The sequence below is a fragment of the Phocoena phocoena genome, chromosome 16 (genome assembly GCF_963924675.1).
Source record: "Phocoena phocoena chromosome 16, mPhoPho1.1, whole genome shotgun sequence".
In the NCBI taxonomy this organism is placed as follows: Eukaryota; Metazoa; Chordata; class Mammalia; order Artiodactyla; family Phocoenidae; genus Phocoena; species Phocoena phocoena.
This window is the reverse complement of record NC_089234.1, coordinates 80,053,517-80,058,090: the sequence shown is the minus strand read 5'-3', so window position 1 is coordinate 80,058,090 and position 4,574 is coordinate 80,053,517. Positions and strand designations below refer to the sequence as shown.

The 4,574-nt window shown below is 57.0% G+C and overlaps 1 pseudogene; it reads left to right on the top strand.

Annotated features, from left to right (window-relative positions):
• The first annotated feature begins 2,138 nt into the window (after positions 1 to 2,138).
• On the top strand, positions 2,139 to 3,025 carry LOC136136067 (large ribosomal subunit protein uL4 pseudogene; annotated as a pseudogene).
• The last annotated feature ends 1,549 nt before the right edge of the window (positions 3,026 to 4,574 follow it).

Sequence of the window (4,574 nt, the reverse complement as noted above, 5' to 3'; positions counted from 1 at the left end):
CAGACATCCTTAAATTTCTGACTAAAAACAGTAACCAAGTTGTCCCTTGAAATCCATCTTTAGGAATGCCAGAAATAATAGGCCACCTTTTGATGTCTGCATAAATATTGGTTTTATAGGGAAGTAACGTATTTCAAGGGAAGCAACAGTTTTGGAGATTTTTTTTTCTCCCATTACTAACTGGAAAACTGGAAAAAATTACAACCTGGATTGCAGATAGGCAACTCAAAAGCGCAGTTTACTAAATGCCTGTCGTAAGAAAGCCATCTAGTGTTAACATTTAGAAATGAAAACTGCAGACAAAAGAGGCAAGGAAAAGAAACATCTAAGTGACTATTTTGAACTTACTGAGCAAACCTATGAGAATCCCCAAGATTCTTTGTTTACAAAAAAAAAAAAAAAGTCCGTCCTTATTAAAAACCGTGTCTAAATCTAAACAAAATCCCAAGCCTGTGCAATTGCAATGTTTACCCAAATCAGGTTTTGGTGACCACCATTCTGTGACCAACGCACTTGATGTTTCCAATACTCACGCTGGAGTCATCCTGGGCTGAATTAATTTAACCGAAGCAGGTTAATGATGACAAATATCTCCCAGAGGGGTCATGCCAACTTGTTTTCTCTTCCCGAGAAGGATCGGCTCTCGCTGGCAGACGATGAACCGAGACTGATTCTTTGGGTTTGTGGCGCGGTTGAAAATTAATCCGTAGGTGCTCGTGGGGATACTCCCGGGACCTGGCCAATCGAGCTTCCACGAAACGGGGGCCCGAGCAGGACCGCGAGCCGAGGATGGAGCGAGACGCGGAGCCGGGGAAGCCGGGGAGCCGTCGGGCCCCGAGGAAGGGCGCTCGCCGGCCGCTGGGACCTTACAAAGAGGGGCGGGCGCCGCGAGGGCTCGCGCCCCGGGCACACGCCTCACCGGGGAATAAACCCCGCAGCAAGTTCAGCAAGTGACCCCGCCCGGCGCGCTGGGGAACCGCGCCGGGCAACCTTCTTCTCTCGGGTTAGTCACGGAGGAGTCTCTGCGCGCCCGGAGAGTCCTCCTTAGTGCTCGCGTCTACGAGACGGGAATAACCTTTCAGCCGATCGATAAGTTTGAGAACGAGCGGCGGCGGCGGCTCCTCTCCCACCCCTGGCTCGGGAGCGCGGGCGCATCTGCCGGCCGGACCCTCGCCCCGCGCCCCGGCCCCCCGTCAAACCCCGAGGCGCCCCCGAGGGCGGCCCCTTCACCTCGGTGACAGTCCCCGGACACGACCCGGAGGCTTCCGAGCGGAACCCCCCTCGCCGCGAACCCACCTCGGAGACGCAGTCCGCCGGGACCTGCTACAGCCCGCGAGCGCGCGGCGGCGCGTACCGGGGTCGCCGCCTCGCCGCCCGCCGCTGCCCGGGGCTGCCCATCGGCCCGGACCCTGCCCGCGCCGGGCTCCGGCGGGAGGCGGCCGGGACCCGCCGGCTGCGGCTGGAGCGGTCGGCCTGCGCTCTGGCGGGCGGGCGGGCGCGCGGCCGGGGCGGGGGCGCGGCGCTGCTCCTCCTCCTCCACCGTCCTCCTCCCGCTCCGCCGGCTCCTCCCGGACTCCCGCTCTGCCGCGCCGGCTCCCGACACCTCCGCCCGCCCGCCCGGCGGCACCGCCCCCCGCCCGCCCCGCGGCCTCCCATTGGCAGCCGCCTGCCGGCCCCCTCGGCCCCGCCCCGCGATTGGGCGCGGGCGCCGTCCGTCCCGCCGTCCCGCCGCCCCGCGGGGCTCGGGGCGCAGCCGGTGCGCGGTTCCCAGGCCCCGAGGCGCGCTGGAGCTGGGCGCCGGGAGGGGCTCGGCGGTCTTCCTGCGGAGGGCGCTGCGCGAGGGCGCAGCCTACCTGAACCCGCAGTCCGGGGGCGCTGTCGCCGTCCTCCTCGGGACTCGTTTTCACCCCTCCCTCTGGCACCGATAAGTTAAAAACCCCGAATCTGTTTCAGGGATGTCGTAATTGGTGTCTTCCTGCGTTCTCAGGCACAGTTGCCGAAAATTCTTACTGAGCAAGACATAATCTTTTTTTAATTCCTACAGTTTGAGAAATGTGATTCTTAACTGGGGAAATAGATGTGTCTTGGGTTCGCACGTTGAGCCAACCAAACCTGGCACGTTGGCCCCGCAGTGACGTGCCATCTGCTCTGCCCTGGCTGCCTCGGCCTTACCGGCGCTGGTCGTGGCTAAAGGTCACTGTACTGAGGAAGTCCTGAACTTCCTTTGGTGCTTGAAGATAACGTTGAAGGCTACGAGACGAACAAGGGTGCTGTTGCACTTCTTAAGAAACTGAAGGCCTGGAATAATATCAAGAAGGTCTGTGCCTCTGAGCAAATGCGCGCTGGCAAAGAGCAAAGTGAGACACAGCGGGGTGTGCACGGCAGGGGACCCTGCATCATCTATCACGGGGACGATGGCATCGAGGCCTTGAAGAACATCCCTGGCTCCCTAATTCTCCTTTTAAAAGGAATGATTCTGCTTAATGTAAGCAAAACTGGACGTTTGGGAACTTGCTCCTCGTGGACAGCGTTTCTGATTTGCTTTCAGCAAAGTCAGATGATCTGTAGGGCACTTGAGTCTTTCAAGAGTAACTACCACCTTCCCACGCACAAGATGCTCAACACAGACCTCGGCAGAACCCTGGAAAACCCCAGAGCACCGCCCAAGAAGAGTCATCGCAGCATCCTGAAGAAGAATCCGCTGAAATACCTGAGAGTCATGTTGAATCTAACTAAACCCACGTGCAAAGACCGTGCAGCTGGGCATCATTCTTCGCCAGGCTGAGAATCACAAACTCCAGGTGGATAGGGCAGCGGCGGCGGTAGAAGCCGGATCCGATGGGGAGGGGTTCCAGGCAAGAAGCCTTTTGTAGGAAAGAAAGGAAAGGAAGCCGTTGGCATAAAGAAGCAGAAGAAGCCTTCTGTGGGGGGCTGGGGGAGGAGGCCGCAGCTACCAAGAAACCGGCCACTGGGGAGCCCGCAGAAAAGAAAACCCACCACAGAGGAGAAGAATCCTGCCGCATAAACTTAGATGTGTGTATCCCTTGGAGGTCAAATCATTTTGGACAGCTCACTTTGAATAAAGACCTGATCAAAGAGGCAGTGAGAAACACACGCACGCACGCACGCACACACGCCCTCGAATCTGGCTCCGCGCCGCCCCCTTGCCAGTGTCCCTGCCCGGCCTCCACTCTATGGAGTGGAGAGAATCGCGCCCGCCGGCGCTTGGTCCCCGCGCCTCCCCCCATCCCACCCCAAAGAGCCTGAACGTCGCCACAGCTGCCGGGCGCTGCGCAGGCACCTGCCACAGGACGCCGCAAGATCGCCGCATCGCTGTGTTCACAGGAAGACAGCGGGGAGGGGCAAGCCCTACTGTGTGCCGACCCCCGAAGGCGCCCCGGATCGCCCAGGCGGTCCCCTGACCCCAGGAGCTGTGGTGGGAGGATGCACGGAGCATCGCGCAAGAAGTCAGGTGGTGCCAGCGCGCAGGAATGCTGCGGAGCCTGGAAGGAGGCTGGGAGAGGCGTGCAGTCCTGGCGCCCCCGGCCCAGCCCCTGGGCCCGCCCACCCCGCCTCCAGGCAGCCCTCCACCCAAGGGAGAAATGCTGTTGGATCTTGATCTGGACGAGGAGAAAGAAAATGAACTTTTGTTACCCTCCTTTTCTACTTTGCTAGGAGATCTCGATCACCCAGGAGGAAGCTTTACCTGAAACTGTTCATGTAAATTTCTGCCTTAAGGGATCAGTAGCAGGAATAGACTCTACCTTACCTTCCAGTCCCACCGTAGGATTTCCTGAGCCGGCTTTACTGTGGGAGAGCTGCTAGGGCTGTGTTTCCTGAGACTGGCTTCAGAGTTTTCAGTTCCTCCTTTTCTGGAAGCAGAATTCTTCCTGGAGAGATAATGTTGTCTGTACCTCCCTATCCCAAAAACATGCCCTAAAACATAACCCTCTTATAAGTTAGAGGTGGTCCCTCCCATGTTATATTTCTTTGTGATCCAAAGCCTATAAATATTGTACAGCCTTTTCTATCTCTGTAAAGTAGGGGCATACGATATGGGAATGCGTATAATAAAATGCATCAGAGAGCAACGTTCTGACATGACCAAACTCCTGAGTTCTCCCAGCTGTCACCTCATTAACAGCATTTACCAAGATTGTCATTTATTCATTCAACAAACATGTATGGAGACCTTGTGGTGATCCAGAGGTGCCAAGTGCTGGGGATATAAACCTGCAGAGGACATGGGCCCTGCTTTTCATCATCGCTCCATCTCACCTGTGCCCATCCCCATATCTGGCAGATGCTCTACGAGAGGTATGGACACAGGAACAGCCTTGGAGGGACACTTCCTGCAGAAGCCAACAGAGGATAAACGCCCCCCTTCACAGCACTTTGTCACAGTACTTCTCACTCTTCATGTAACTGCACATGTCATTATCATTTCCACTATTCTGTAAGGGCCATGAAGAAAAGAGCCACTTCCCCCTTAGAGTTTGGACTCCTAAAGCAGTGACGATGTGAGTCCATGGGTTGTCACCAAGGTGCTGAGGCCGTATTTTTTTAAACGCTTG